Source organism: Tachyglossus aculeatus, chromosome 1 (genome assembly GCF_015852505.1).
Source record: "Tachyglossus aculeatus isolate mTacAcu1 chromosome 1, mTacAcu1.pri, whole genome shotgun sequence".
NCBI lineage: Eukaryota > Metazoa > Chordata > Mammalia > Monotremata > Tachyglossidae > Tachyglossus > Tachyglossus aculeatus.
The window spans coordinates 160,876,156-160,893,274 of NC_052066.1; the positions used below are offsets into that span (position 1 = coordinate 160,876,156).

The 17,119-nt window shown below is 41.2% G+C and overlaps 1 non-coding gene across 1 annotated transcript; it reads right to left on the bottom strand.

Annotated features, from left to right (window-relative positions):
• Positions 1–14,823: 14,823 nt before the first annotated feature.
• LOC119936632 lies at positions 14,824–14,961 on the bottom strand. The gene has a single exon (XR_005453811.1). It is a non-coding gene; the product is annotated as a small nucleolar RNA SNORA7 (small nucleolar RNA).
• Between the last annotated feature and the right edge of the window lie 2,158 nt (positions 14,962–17,119).

Sequence of the window (17,119 nt, forward strand, 5' to 3'; positions counted from 1 at the left end):
CATTGAAAATGTGGGTTGAATGAGAGGAGATGTGAGTCAAATTAATGATGGTGTCTCCCCCATTATAGTGTAAGGTTTTGGAGGGTGGGGAATATGTTTTATGATTTAACTACACTTTCACAAGCACTTAGTATATGGCACTGAACCCAGTGGGTGCTCAATAAATATCTTTACTACTACTACTACTACTACTACTACTACTACTATTAACCAGTGGTATTTATTGAGTGGTCACTGTGTGCAGAGTACTGTATCAGGCAATTGGGAGAGTCATATATGGTAGACATAATCTCTGAGGATGGGGAATTCACAATCTATGATGGGAACTCTGCCTTAGTCTGACATACTCTCAGGACTATCCCTGATGGAAATGACACTTAATTTGAAGATAAATTGAGTCGAAGAGTAGAAAAGGAACTTCATCTATAAAAGGGAGGAAACCTGCATTTTTTAATGATAAAAAAGAGAGGATGATATTTTGAAATGTGAATAATTTCATGGTCAATAGGGATATTTGTATGCTGTTGACTAATAAACCTATCTACTCTGATGCTTAATTCAGTGCCTGGCATGGGCTTTCAGTCTCAGTTTGACGGCCCAAATCCGGATAATTTTAGATCTGTCTGCCAGCTTTGTTGGAATCTCTAGCCAACAGTACATCTGTGCTGGACAATGGAGTATAGTTCCATGACTTTGGGATCTGAAAAACCAAATTCAGGATTTAAGCCTGCATCTAAAATATAGCAGTGGAAAGGAAGAGGGAAGTGTGGGAATGCAGAACAGTTAAAAAAAATGAAGATTCAATTAACACATTACAATGGAAAAACTCAAGTTTAGGGAAACCCTGTTTTTCGAATGTAAAATGAACTTTGTGACTTGGACATACTTATAGCAGTGATGACTTTGGCTTAGCTTGTGCTGTTATAAACCTTAAATGTTTCACAATGGAGATTCAGTGTATTTAAGTTCACTAAAAATGCTTTTCTCCATTCACTTTTTTTGTTCATCATTTCTTCCTAGATCATTTAATGGCTATGGAACTGCTATGAAAAAGTGTATTCAAAAAAGAGAAGCTATTTGTTGAATAATATTGGGCCTTAATTAGCATTAATGAAAACCCCCTCATTCTTAATTGGTCTCAAGAAAACTGTATAATTCAAAAGACTGATAACTGAGGTAGAATCTTCCACAAGAAATAATGGAAAATATATGTATATGCATTCCCAAGATCTAAATATTTGGCCCATACAATTTAGAGAAGCAGTGTTACTTAGTGGAAAGAGCATGGGTTTAGGAGTCAGAGGACATGAGTTTTAATCCCGGCTCTGCCACTTGTCTGCTGTGTGACCTTGGACAAGCCACTTAAATTATCTGTGCTTCAGTTACTTCATCTGTAAAATGGGGATAAAGACTGTGAGCCCCACGTGGGACAACCTGATCACCTACCCCAGCACTTAGAACAGTACTGGGAACATAGTAAATGCTCAACAAATGCCATAATTATGAATTATTATTACTATTTATGTATTTTTTAAAAGTGAAGAAAAATACGATGGTAGGTAATATCATTTACTAGTCAGCAAATTCAAGCAGAAATGTGTAAATCTTTAGTAATAATGAAAAGATTATGAATTGAGACAATTAAATGTACTCCTTAAACACATAATAGGCCTCATAAAGCTTTGCATACATTGATTTGATGCTAACTTGAGCCAGATACTTTATTTAGCATCTTCGCTTTGTGAGGAGGATGACGCTACTGATTGCAAACAACAGACGACCTTGGACAAGTCACACAGTCTCGGAATTGAGAACCTGTGTGAAGGAACTGACTATGTTAGTGGCTTGTGCACTGACACTCACATTCCATAGTCTCTGAAAACTGTGTTTCCACTGGGCTAGTGGCTGCCACAGGTGAGGCAATGGGCGGTGGTACATCTAGTTTCACCTCCAGGCTTAAGCTCTCTGAATTTTGACAACTTGCATTGCCCGACTTGGCTCTCAGACCTACCTGGATGTTGTACACCAGGTTACATATCCCTATTGCTGTCCAGCAGCTGGTTTTATTTGAGATTTTCTTTGAAGCCATAATGTTTACTGTCTTGTACTGTATCTAGATGTAGGGCAACTAGAGTGAATTCAAAGCTAACCATAGCAGCTGGCTGATGGTCTGCTATGCACCCTGTTTGAAGCACATGAGTGACAAAGCCAGTGTGCCCCTGGGAGTGCTACATTGTTGTAAGCAACACCAACCACACTGAAATCCATAAGAACCTTTGTGGAAAAGGGCCAAGAAAAGAGCATTATAATGGGGGATTATTATCATTATTATTAACTATTACAGTAAGGGAATAATAATAATAATAATAATAATTTGTTAAGAGCTTACTATGTGCCAAACACTGTAATTAGTACCTGGTTAATAATAATAATAATTTTAATTATTATTATTATTTGGTTAATAATAATAATAATTGTAATTATTATTATTATTGTGGCATTCATTAAGAACTTGCTATGTCCCAGGCACTGTTCAAAGCACAGGGGTAGAGTATAAGATAATCAAGTTGGACACATCCCTGTCCCACAAAGGCTTCAGAGTCCCAATCCCTATTTTACAAATGAGGGAACTGAGGACCAGAGAAGTTAAGTGGCTTGCCCAAGGTCACACATCAGACAAGTGGTGGAACTGGGATTAGAATCCAAGACCTTCTGACTCCCAGGCCCATTCTCTATCCATTAGGCCTGCTGCTTCCTCCAGGCCATAAGCTAATCAGGTTAGACATAGTCCCTGTCCCACATGGGGCTCACCATCTAAATAGGTGGGGTTAAGATTTAATCCCTATTTTACAGATGAGGAAACTGAGACTGAGAGAAATGAAATGACTTGCCCAAAGTCACAAGGAAGACAAGTGGAAGAGCAGGATTAGAATCCAGTTCCTCTGACTCCCAAGGCCCTGCTGCTTCCCACATTGTAATAGGAATAGTAGAAATAGTGCTTACTAAATGCTTACTGTGTACACTGCATTATACCAAGCACTGGGAAAGGATACACAGGTGGGAATTATACCTGTTCCTGTTCCTCGGGAGGCATACTCCATTGAAATCAGTTCAGATCAGTAGTTTCTGCGATTTGTATTTCTGCTTCTGCAAAGCTCTGACTTGATTATGATCATTTTGCAGAATATATACAGCCAGCTCTTCTTAGCACATATTTTCATTCCATGATTTAAATGTTAACAGCATGGGTCTGTACCAGTATAACACAATCCACTCACTGATATGAGTATGTATGGTTTAGGAAGAAATGGATGTGGCTGGCATGGATCAAGGCATACTGCTATTTACCTCTCATCTCTGCTTCAGCCTACTATATTTCATATTTCATACAGGTTTCAATACAGTAAAGTAATAAAGAGCAACAAGGTTGAAAATCAGTTTGTTAGTGGTAGACAAGCAATAGTAAGAAACAGAAGGGCCTAGGGCTTAATCCCGGCTCTACTACTTGTCTGCTATGTGACTTTGGGCAAGCCACTTAACTTCTCTGGGCCTCAGTTACCTCAAATGTAAAATGTGGATTAAGAATGTGAAACCCATGTGGGTTATGGAGTGGGTCTAATCTGATTAGCTTTTAACGACCCCAGAACTTAGCACAGTGCTTGGCACATAGTAAATGCTTAACAAATACCATAAAAAGTAGGCCTTTGCATTGAAGACAAATGGTAGTACCTTCAAACCATCTACCTTTAACTCATTAACTCCTATGGAATGAATGGTTATGATAATGCAATATTCCCATAACAGGAGGTTCTTTCACAAAGTAGTCCTGATGCCATGCTGCATTCATCTGTGTTCTTCTGCCATTCAAATAGTCTAGTGTCAAGGATCTACAGTGGTTAGACCAGGGGATCATTACAAGAGACAGCATTGGATAACTGTGCAACTGGAGCAAGACAGGTATAGACATCAAGAAATGGGTGCTTAGGTTGGTGAAGTTGTTGGAAGCCACTCCTCAAAGAGAAAATGATGACGTCCACCACATATTACAGTCCTCTGGGCAGAAGGCTAGTTTTGAGCAGGGAACCTGGCTGTTATATTGCTATTTTGTACTCTCACAATTGCTTAGGACAGTGCTATGTACACAGTAATTGCTCAGTGAATACAATTGACTGGCAAATATTATCCATCAGTCTAAAATTCATGTCCAAAGACAATGCCAGATGTGAAATCCCGTGAGAGTCTGAACGACGGACACTCCATACATTCATTGTCGTATTTATTGAGCACTTACTGTGTGCAGAGCACTGTACTAAGTGCTTGGAATAGTACAATATAACAATAAATGGACACATTCCCTGCCCACAATGAGCTTACGGTCTAGAGGGGACTAACAGTAGTAGAGAAAATACTAGAACATAATATTTAGGGTATTTCTGATGGCTCGTCTCCACAAAACTCTGACAGCCAGTGTCATTACACTTGATAGTATTTCATTCAGTAGTATTTATTTAGTACTTATTGGACTCAGGGCACTGACTAGGCAATTGAGGGAGTGCAATTGAAATGAAAAAATAGTCCCTCCCTATGCCGAGTATATAATCTGTTGACCGGGACTGATCATTACTGCACTTTGGGGTGGGACCATTTTTTCCCTTCTAAAAACTAGATTCATACTGAGAAACCTGTTCTTTTATTAGCTAAAACCAAGTTCTTATTAACTGTAAGTAGGGGAATTATTTTTAGTAAGGGTTTTTAGGCTTTGCAGAAAAATGATATTTCAATGCAATATTCATTGAGTTCTACCTTATTGGTCATGTTAAGGATTACTCTTCTTTCATTAATAACATGAAGAGTGATATTCCCATATAACCTTAATGTAAACCTTAGAAACACTACGGGATACAGTGCAGAGATTGCTAGGGTCTGCCAAACCCTGTGCTGAAAGTGACTTAATATTTCATGTGAATGAACAAGGGATCATTCTTCCTTTCTGAGACGCCCCCTTCAGCACTCAGAACACAAGAGAAGCACATAGTGTTTCCAAATTGTGTGTAGGGTCAAGAAATTTGCTCATAGGAAAAGTAATCTATTTTCAAATTGGCAGAAAATAAACACCAAATTCAGTTTTACTACTACATGAAGAAATTGTGAGAACACTTATGGCTCAAGAATCCAGATGATAAAGCAAGGATGCAGGACTCTTGAATTTTATCTTTTGTTCTTCTAGCACCTCTAGGTGGTGATAATGTAGTCATCCCCCGCAACCCCTTAACCCCCCGGGCCCAGCATGGCATGGTTGATAAAGCAAAGGTCTGGGAGTCTGAAGGTCATGTGTTCTAATCCCGGCTCCACCACTTGTCTGCTATGTGGCCTTGGGCAAGTCACTTCACTTCTCTGAGCCTCAGTTACCTCATTTGTAAAATGGGGATTGAGACTGTGAGCCCCCATGGGACAGGGATTGTATGCATCCCAATTTACTTATATCTACCCCATTACTTAGTACAGTGCCTGGCATGCAATAAGAACTTAACAAATATCATAGTTATTCCTATTATTATAAGTCTCAGTTATGAGACTTCAGCTCCGGCAATTGTAGTTCACACTCTTTTAGATCTACCTATTGAGCTTTCACTGTAGCAAGTGAATAAGCAGGCAGGGTTGCGGTCCAAGACAAAGTGCAGTTCAGGTTTTTCTTTTTTAACATAAAGGAGCCAATTACAGCCCACTATGTGGTTGTCTTGGTAACAGTTGTGGCCTTCACGGCACATATTAACCCCCTATTTTACAGGATTTTAGCTTGGCCTTTCCATTTATTGCATTGCCCAAGGTGATTCATCAGTCAGAAATCTTCACAGTGAATGGCTTAGCCTCAGCATTCATTTGCCTACTTGCAGAGCTTGGTCCTGGAATCCAGATCACCTGATTCTCAGAATTTTACTCTTCAAATTGGTCAACAGCAGAGCTCATATTCCCTTTTTTATGGTATTTGTTAAACATTTATTCTGTGCCAGGTTCTGTACTAAGTGATGGGGTGGATACAAGCTAATCAGGTTGGACACAGTCTATGTCCCACAGAGGGTTCACAATTATTATTATTATTGTTATTATTAAAATGGTATTTGTTAAGTGCTTACTATGTGCCAGGCACTATACTAAGAGCTGGGGTGGTTACAAACAAATTGGGTTAGACACAGTCCCTGTCCCAAGTGGGGCTCACAGTCTCAATTTTCATTTTACAGATGAGAGAAGTGAAGTGACTTGCCCAAGGTCTCATAGCAGACAATTAGCAGAGCCAGGAATAGAACCCATGTCCTTCTGATTCCCAGGCAAAACTGCTTCTGTATATTAATCAAATACCCAGGAGTGTCAGACTCCATTAGAGGACTCTCAGGCACTTTCCAGAGATCCATAGGGCAGTGGGAACTATCTTCACTTTTCCAGGGTGGGGTTGGAAGAGTGGTATCAGAATCATGAGAAGCAGTGACCTGCTCCATACTGGTCCCTAACTGACTCAGGGTGTCACCAACCCTGAGAAGCAGTGCAACATAGTGGATAGATCACGGGCCTGAGAGTCACAAGACCTGGGTTCTTTCTAATCCTGGCTCCGACACTTTCATTCATTCATTCATTCATTCAGTCGTATTTATTGAGCAATCAATCAATCAATCAGTCATATTTATTGAGCACTTACTGTTTGCAGAGCACTGTACTAAGTGCTTGGGAAGTACAAGTTGGCAACATATAGAGACGGTCCCTACCCAACAGTGGGCTCACAGTCTAGAAGGGGGAGACATAGAACAAAACCAAACATATTAACAAAATAAAATAAATGGAATAGATATGTACAAGTAAAATAAATGGAGTAATAAATATGTACAAACATATATACATATATACAGGTGCTGTGGGGAAGGGAAGGAGGTAAGGCAGGAGGATGGAGAGGGGGAGGAGGGGAAGAGGAAGGAGGGGGCTCAGTCTGGGAAGGCCTCCTGAAGGAGGTGAGCTCTCAGTAGGGCCTTGAAGGGAGGAAGAGAGCTAGCTTGGCGGATGTGCGGAGGGAGGGCATTCCAGGCCAGTGGGATGATGTGGGCCGGGGGTCGATGGTGGGACAGGTGAGAACGAGGCACGGTGAGGAGATTAGCGGCAGAGGAGCAGAGGGTGCGGGCTGGGCTGTAGGAGAGAAGGGAGGTGATGGAGAGACTTGAAGCCGAAGTTGAGGAGTTTCTGCCTGATGTGTAGGTTGATTGGTAGCCACTGGAGATTTTTGAGGAGGGGAGTAACATGCCCAGAGTATTTCTGGACAAAAACAATCCGGGCAGCAGCATGAAGTATGGATTGAAGTGGGGAGAGACAAGAGGATGGGAGATCGGAGAGGAGGCTGATACAGTAGTCCAGATGGGATAGGGTGAGAGCTTGGTGAGTACTTACTATGTGCAGAGCACTGTACTAAGCACTTGGGAAGTACAAGTCAGCAACATATAGAGACGGTCCCTACCCAACAACGGGCTCACAGTCTAGAAGGGGAGACACTTGTCTGCTGGGTGACCTTTTGCAAGATACTTAACTTCTCTGTGCCTCAGTTACCTCATCTATAAAATGAGGATTAAAATTGTGAGTCCTCTGCACTACATGGACTGTGTCCAACCTGATTAGCTTGTATCTACCTCAACACTTGGTACAGTGTCTGGCACGTACTGAGCACTTAACAAATTCCATAACTCCAACCCCCCCCCCAAAAAAAATGGGGGCCCCAGCCGATGAAGCTCTGCACAGTGACCTGAAATCTCAGGAGTTTGCTTGGCCTGTTCTGTGTAGGGATTCTGACCCTGAATACCCCTCATACAGGTTGGGAAAACTGAGGCTCAGAGAAGTGTGGAGGAAAAGTTCCAAATTACTCAGGAGGCACTGTTGCATTTGATGCTGTGAAACCTTTTAAATAGCATTTTACATCATTGAATAAGGACTACAACAGAAAGATGATGTGTTGGAAAATATAAAAAAAATTGAGGTACCCATTTGCACGAAAATATTCTAAGCAAAAATTCTTTAAAGAAGATGTCACTGAATTATTAAAATCCAATGGGAAAACTTCATAAAAGAGAGTCAAAGAGGTAAAAAAAATCCAACTGAAATCCAACAAAAGATAAGCACTCATTCAGTGTTTACCTTGGTGACTCCTCACCTTTTGCATTCCTTTTTAAAAAGTCATTTGGTTTCTCTTCAGAAGCTCATGGACTATGTTTATATCTCAAATTTAACTCCAACAGACACCATGATTTGAGGATTGCTGTTAATGATTTCCAGAGTGCGTGATTGGAACAGGTTGAAATTTAAACTACAACAAGAGAAACAGTCATTTGTTTCCATATTAAAGTGTTGAGTCTAGGAGGAAATCACAAAATCTTCATGGATTTGACTTCTCAGTAAGTCTGCTAAGATCACAGTTTTCTCCTATCACTTCCTTTGCATTTCTCATCTCTTTGCAGAGCCCGATTCCTGGCAAGAATGCTTTAATATAGTTTTTAAAATTAAGTGTAAAAACTAAGGCAAAATGAGAGTTATAATTCTCTACACATAGTCAATTAGTCAATCGATTATATTTATTGAGCACTTACAGTTTGCAGAGCTTTATACTAAGCCCTTGAGAGAGTACAATACAACAGAGTTGGTTGTCAAGTTCCATGCTCACAATGAGCTGATAGGCTAGAGAAGGAGACAGACATTAACTAAATAAATTAACCAATCAATTGCATTTATTGAGTGTTTACTGGGTGCAGAGAACTGTAGTAAGTGCTTGGGAGGGTACAACAGAGTTGATAAATATGTTCCTTACACACCATGTGCTTACAGTCTAGAGGAGGATACAGAGAGACAGATAGATATATACATACATGGTTTGGAGTGAAGGAAGGGTGCATAGCCAAGTGCAAGGAAGATGCAAAAGGAAGAAAGAAAAGAGGAAATGAGGCCTTAGTTGGGAAAGTCCTCTGGGAGGAGATGTGTCTTTAATGAAGCTTTGAAAGTGGGGAGAGTGATCTTCTGATCTAAATTAAGGATCTCCAATATGCAACTGAGCCTGGGAGTGGAAGAAAATAAAGTGCTATTGTACCAAAGATTCCTTGCCTGGTGCTTAGAACAGTGTCTGACACATAGTAAGCCCTTAACAAATACCATAAAAAAATCAAAATAATACCCAAGTGAATATGAAACCTTTGGGCAGCAAGATAATGTAGCTACTGAACTCAGAGACATCTTTCAAGACTAGTATTGTTCTTTCTAGTTGCCAAGAGAAATCTAACTCCCAATTCCCTGACTTTTATGCAAAGAAAATGTATAGGATGAAGTAGAATTAGGAGATTTTATGGTATTTTGGAAGGAAATAGAAAAATAAATGAAGAAGAAAATGAAAAAAGATCCAGCCAGAGAATTCCTAAATGGAGCTTATCCAAATTGGTCAGAAAAGGCTCTGTTGACTGCAGTCTGTGTTCATGCAACTTGAAATCAAATGACCATGGGCGGTGGAATGGGTTTCTTAAACAGCCACTGCAGTTTGAAAAGGATAGCCCACCATGTTGCTCATTTTAGTTTATTAATAGAGATAAATGTAATAATTTTATTATTATGCTTGTGGTATTTAAGAGCTAACTTAGCTCCTATATTAGAGATTGGAGTCACTACAGTGATTCAGAGTAAACACAGCTCCTGTCCCATATGGGGCTCAAAGAACAGCTATTTAATCCCCATATAACAAATGAGAGCAGTGAGGCACAGAGAGTATTATGAAATCAATCCAATTTTATGGACAGAGATCCTTCAGTCTATAGTGGGAGTTCATTCAATCATATTTATTAAATGCCTACTGTGTGCAGAGCACTGTACTAAGTGGTTGGGAAAGTATAATACAACAATAAACAGTGATATTCCCTGCCCACAGCGAGCTCACAGTCTACAGTGGGGCAGACAGACATCAATATAGATAAATAAAATTTCAGATATATACATAAGTGCTGTGGGACTGGTGCCTTCCATGCCCACAATGAGCTTCCCTAGATCATCTGATCATTTGCTCAGTCCCTCTCACCCTCCCCAATCTCCCCTCTCCCCGGTGCCCCTGCCCTCACCCCCAAGCTACAGAATTCTATTGTACTCTCTCAAGTGCCTGGCACACAGCCGTGCACACAGTAAGCATCCAATAAATACCATCAATTGATTAGGTGACTTGCTCAAGGTGACACAGGCGTGAGGTAGATCAAGGATTAGAATCCAGGTTTTCTGACTCCCAGTCCTGTGTTCTTTCCACCAGGCCATGCTGCTTCTCAGTTTTTGTGTACTTCAGAACACTGTACCCACATGACAATTGTAGACATTGTCTCATGTTTACTTGAGCCCAGGCTCCCCTCTCAGTGGCTTCATTAGCACTTTGAGGGCCAATCAGCCAATCAATGGTAATTATTGAGTGCTTACTGTCTGCAGAGCACTGTACTAAGCACTTTGAGTGTACAATTCAAGAGCTGGTAGATGTGTTCCCTGCCCACAAAGAACATACAGTCTGGATGTGCTGTTGTAGTTATTTATACCAATACCTGTCTCCCCTTCTAGACTGTTAAATCGTTGTTGTTGCGTGTTGTTGGGTATGTATGAATAATTTTCCTTCAAGTTTGAAAAAGATACTTCTGACAATGTAATTCACCTATGGGTGTGCATATGCCCACAAAGGCCAATGCAGAACCCACTTTTCAAATGCACTGTAAATGCGCAAGACTTGCCACATTTATTGTTTATGCTGTCTGGTAATGTTTTCACTTTTGCTTGCTTGTCTCTCGATCCTCACAACACTTCTGCTCAAGAAGAACTTCTCCTTTCCTGATTGTAGTACATCATGCTGGTCTACCTGGAGCAATTGACTCTACACTTTCAGATTGGATGCACTATCTTTTGAAGCTTTGTTTTGCTGTCTCCTTAACATTTCCCCCCTCTCCTTGCTCTCAGTCTCCCAGTTCCAGCTCCAGCTGTCCATATAGCAGCTGTTTGGGTCTCCTGTCATTGTTCATTCTCTTCATGTGTACCACCCAGGACATTTGAGTCAGTGAGCATAGGTTCACTGTTCGGGGACTGACTTTGTGATATCAATCAATTAATCAATGGTGTTTATTGAGCACTTACCATGTGCAGAACACTGCACTAAGCACTTGGGGGAGAGTACAATACAACAGAGTTGGCAGACACCATCCTTGCCCACATTATTCATAATTATAATCCATCACAAATCCTCCAAAAAGGCATACAAAGTTATTCTTTTTGGTGCATTCTAATGGGTATGTTGTTCCTTGGTGAGCTCTTATTTTTTATTTGCCCAGGGAACTCAAATAAACTAGATCAACAAGGTGCAACTCACACTTGGCAAACTGAAAATTTAAAGCGGCTACAAATATATGCCCATCTCTCAATATAACTCTCTAGCATTTAGGTAGAAAGAGATAGTGAGAGAAAGAAACATATTGAAAAAGAAAGAAATGTAGTAGAGGATGGGAAGAGAAAATGGATAGGGAAGGGAGAAAAGGAAGGGAGAATGAATTCTTCTAAAATATTGAATAGGAAAGTGGAGGAAGGAGATTTCATGGTTACTCAAACACACACGTACAAAGACGAGACATTAGATAACTTAGGGAAATGGGGTATAGCAAATGTTGATGTAACAGAGGGGTATAAATCAATTGATGTGTATTATGTTTGCTATCCCAATAGCAGCAGACATTCCAAAATTACCTTTAACAATATTTCCATTGAAAGTTTATTTTTAAACTCTGGAGAAGTTTATATTTAAGCTCTCCTGCCTGGACAACTGAGTGGCATCCATCCCTTAGGGTTCTGAGTGAGTTATTTTATACTTTTAAAAATAACAAAAAAAAGCATTCCAAAAGGACAGCCAAGTCTTTTCAGCAGAACCGAGATCTTCACTTCATTGGTAACGAACAGCAAATCTTCTGTTTCAGCTATATCCCATTGATTAACCACCACTTTCCTCTTTCCATTACCCTCAGCAAATTCCACAGAGCAAATCCAGCCAAAAGAATACAGGAGCTTCGTTTCAACTTGTGCTTCATATACAATTTTAATGACAGTTTTACGTACATTACCCACCACCCAATACACCCAGAGGTCAAATCAGTATTTAAACAGACATTCTAAATGGAAATGAGTCTGAGTAATTTATTCATGACCACTGCGATAGAAAAGCAGCTCTCCAAATAATCTCAGGGCAGCAGGTGCCTGAAAAATAAGCAGTAAATATTGATTTCTTCACCTGCTTGATTCCAGCAATTGGACTTCACTCGCAAGGAAACTCAGGAAGGAAAAAGCCACTAGGTCATTTAGACTGGGTTCTGTGTCCAGTGGCCGTTGTTGATTATACCTTCATTTATAGCTGATTATGAAGTTGGCTCTTCTCCTCATCAGTTTTTTGGGCTACTAGAGATCAGGTCCTCTGTTGTTTTTTTAATGGAATTTGTTAATCGCTTGCTCACTGACCCCCTTAACAGGTCCACCCTACTCCAGCACATAATAGTTCGTATCTGCTCTCTGTGACATCATTATCTGCCAATTTTATTATTGCCATAGCATGTTAATCGTTTAACTCCCCCCTGTGATGCCATTGCCTACTTATATCATTGCTACTGTTTTATCGCTTCTGCATCTCAATTGTTAACCTCCCGCTGTACTGTCACTCGCCCTGCTGACCTCACCATGAACTTTCAATTCCCTTGCTCCCAACTGCCATTCCCATTCCTCACCTTCCCCTTCCCCTCTCCCACCCAGCTTTTTCCCTCCCTCTCCCCCACCAAGACCACTCCCCCTCACCCCCTACCAAGCATCCCTCTGTACCAGCGCCAGTCCAGCCCACACCCTCCGCTCCTCTGCCGCTAATCTCCTCACTGTGCCTCGTTCTCGCCTGTCCCGCCATCGACCCCCGGCCCACGTCATCCCCCGGGACTGGAATGCCCTCCCTCTGCCCATCCACCAAGCTAGCTCTCTTCCTCCCTTCAAGGCCCTACTGAGAGCTCACCTCCTCCAGGAGTCCTTCCCAGACTGAGCCCCTTCCTTTCTCTCCCCCTTGTCCCCCTCTCCATTCCCCCGTCTTACCTCCTTCCCTTCCCCACAGCACCTGTATATATGTATATATGTTTGTACATATTTATTTCTCTATTTATTTTACTTGTACATATCTATTCTATTCATTTTATTTTGTTAATATGTTTGGTTTTGTTCTCTGTCTCCCCCTTCTAAACTGTGAGCCCACTGTTGGGTAGGGACTGTTTCTATGTGTTGCCAACTTGTACTTCCCAAGTGCTTAGTACAGTGCTCTGCACACAGTAAGCGCTCAATAAATACGATTGATTGATTGATTACTATGTGCAAAGCACTGTTCTAGTGCTATTTTTTCTGTATGCCCATTGCGCCTTGCTCAGGGCTATGCCAAAATGCAATGCCGTATTACTAAAAAGACAGTTGCTTGATGATCATTACAATGATCATAATATGAGCTGGAATTATCATATCTATACTGGGTATTTTCTGGGGTCTTCACCCATTTGAGTATCTCAAGAATGGAAACATTCATCCCTTCCCACTAACCTCAAGGTAATGCTTACTGCAACACAACTTCTTGGGGTAGCATGCTAGGAGAATGCACTAAGGAAGGCATCCGTGTTGCAGTTGTAGTGAAGGCTGAAATTGGGTATTCACGCTCAAGGAGGGTGAACCAAATGCTGTAAAGACATAGGGAAGTCACAGACTCAAGCTACACGGTAGCAGTAGAATACTGGAAAAGGTGACAAGATGTACTGAAACAATTATATATTTCACCACTGACCCCTCACCCCTGGCCTTCCTCTGGCCTGGAACACCCTACCTCCTCCAATCTGACAGACAATTACTCTCCTCCCCCTTCAAAGCCTTATTGAAGACACATCTCCAAGAGGCCTTCCCTGACTAAGCCCTTATTTTCCCAATCCCTTCTGCAATGCCCTGATTTGCTCCCTTTATTCATCCCCTCTCCCAGCCCCACAGAATGTATATACATATCTGTAATTTATTTATTTATATCAATGTCTGTCTCCCCTTCTAGATGGTTAACTCATTGTGGGCAGGGAATGTGTCTGTTTATTGTTATATTGTACTCTCCCGAGTGCTGAGTAGTGTTCTGCACATGGTAAGTGCTCAATAAATATGATTGAATGAATGAATGAATAATTAAATAATTAATGAGAAGCAGCATGGCCTAGTGGAAAGTGCATGGGCTTGGGGATCAGAAGATGTGGCTTCAAATTCTTGGCTCCACCACTTATCGGCTGTGAGACCTTGTACAAGTCACTTAATTTCTCTTTGCCTCAGATATTCCATCTGTAAAATGAGGATTAAATTTTCCTCCCTCTGTCTTAGACTGTGAGACCCTTATGAGGCAACATGTCCAGTCTCGTTTCTACCCCAGCATTTAACACAGTGCCTGGCACATAGTTAGTGCTTACTAAATACAATAATATTAATGATAATGAAACAATAATAAGCACTATTGTTATTAATGCCATCTCAACAAGCTTGTCTTATGTTGTGCTGTTGAGTCATCTCTGACCCATAGCGACTCCATGGACACATCTCTCCCAAATCATCCCACCTCCATCTGTAATCGTTCTGGCAGTATATCCCTAGAGTTTTCTTGGTACAAATACGGAAGTGGTTTACCATTGCCTTCTTCTAAGCTGTAAACTTGAGTCTCTGTCCTCAACTCTTTCACATGCTGCTGCTGCCCAGCACAGGTGAGTTTTGACTTGTAGCAGATTGTTTTCCACTTGCTAGCCAGTGCCCAAGCTAGGAATGGAATGGGTATGCCTCTGCTTGACTCTCCCTCCCGTAGTCGAGACTGGTAGAGTCCTGGAAACTCTCCAGGTGTAATCCTGAGAGGGATCAAAGTGCTTAGTAAGTTGACAATCATCATTTTTACTTTACTCTTACTTTACTTGCATTGCTTAAAGTAAAATGCATGTGATGGCCATTCTCTTTAGTGTTCTGTTCTGCGACCTGAAAATCATAATTCGTGGTGAGAGAAGACCCCTCTTTCACAGCATTGCTGGTGACTCGCTTTTTCATTCATTCTTTCATTCATTCAATCGTATTTATTGAGCATTTACTGTGTGCAGAGCACTGTACTGAGCACTTGGAAAGTACAATTCGGCAACAGAGACAATCCCTACCCAACAACAGGTTCACAGTCTAGAAGAGGGAGACAGACAACAAAACAAAACAAGTAGACAGGTGTCAATACCATCAAAATAGATCAATAGAATTATAGATATACATACATTATCAATAAAATAGAGTAATAAATATGTACCAATATACACAAGTGCTGCTGTGAGGGGGAGGGAGAAGGGGCAATGGGGATGGGAGGAGGAGCAGAGGAAAAGCGGGGCTCAGTCTGGGAAGGCCCCCTTTCATTCATTCATTCATTCATTCATTCATTCATTCAATTGTATTTGTTGAGCACTTACTGTGTGCAGAGCACTGTACTAAGCGCTTGGGAATACAAGTTGACAATGTGTAGAGACGGTCCCTACCCAACAGCGGGTTCACAGTCTAGAAGGAGGAGACAGACATCAAAACAAAATATAGTAACAAAATAAAACAAATAGAATAAATATGTACAAGTAAAACAAATAAATAAATAGAGTAATAAATATGTACAAACATATGTACATAGTGAGCTCTCGGTAAGGGAAGAGAGCTAGTTTGGTGGTTGTGAGGAGGGAGGGCATTCCAGGCCAGAAATAGGATGTGGGCCAGGGCTCAGGGGGTAGCATAACTAGTTACTGGTTAGCTTTTTCCATTTCTGAAGAGAAAGAGGAGAGCTCAGATAATAATTGCTCTGCATTCATTCTTTCAGTCATTCAATCATTTTTATTGAGTATTACTGTGTGCAAAGCACTGTATTAAGCTCTTGGGAAAGTACAATGTAACAACAGACACATTCCTGCCCACAACAAGCTCACAGTCTAGAGGGGGAGACAGTCATTAATATAGATAAATATATAATTACATGAATAAATTACAGATGTATGCAAATATGTGCATATGTGCTGTGGGGATGGGAGGGAGGATAATAAGGATGAATGAAGGAGCAAGTAAGAGTGGAGCGGAAGGACGTGGGAGAAGAGTAGATGAGGGCCTAATCAGGGAAGGCTTCTTGGCAGAGATGTGACTGCAATAAGGTTGATGAAAGCCCTTGGCAGATTCCTGTCCCTCCAGTGCAGACAGAACTGCTGAACCTGGGTGAAGCATCCATAGCATTTTTCACTCTTCTCCCTTCCACTTTCCCTTTCTCTTCCTCTCCTTATCTTTCCCCGCCCCCTTTCCTTCTCCAGGCTTCTCTCTTCCTTTTTATCTCATTCCTTCTTCCCTCTTTCCTGTCTCATTTTACTCTTTCTATCTCTCTATCTATCTCATGAATGGCAGTGGAGCAGGATGGATCTTAATTTAAGATCCTTATGACGTTTGTTCTTCTCCCCATCAAGAGAAAGCAGCATGGTCTAGTGGACAGAGCACAGGCCTGAGAGTCAAAAGGCCTGGGTTCTAATCCTGGTTCAGCTGCTTGTCAAGTCACTTGGGCAAGTCACTTCAACTTCTCTGTGTCTCAGTTACCTCATCTGTAAAGTGGGGATTAGGACTGGGAGCCACATATGGAATATGGGCTATGTCCAATATGATTAGCTAGTATCTTACCTCAATGTTTAGAACAGTACCTGCACCTAGTAAAGAGAAGCAGCGTGGCTCAATGGAAAGAGCATGGGCTTGGGAGTCAGAGGTCATGGGTTCAAATCCCGGCTCCACCAATTGTCAGCTGTGTGGCTTTGGGCAAGTCACTTCACTTCTCTGGGCCTCTGTTACCTCATCTGTAAAATGGGGATGAAGACTGTGAGCCCCACGTGGGACAATCTGATCACCTTTTATCCTCCCCAGTGCTTAGAACAGTGCATTGCACATAGTAAGCGCTTAACAAATGCCATCATCATTATTATTATTAGTAAACATATAACAAACTCCATAAAAAAGTCATGAAGAAGCAGTA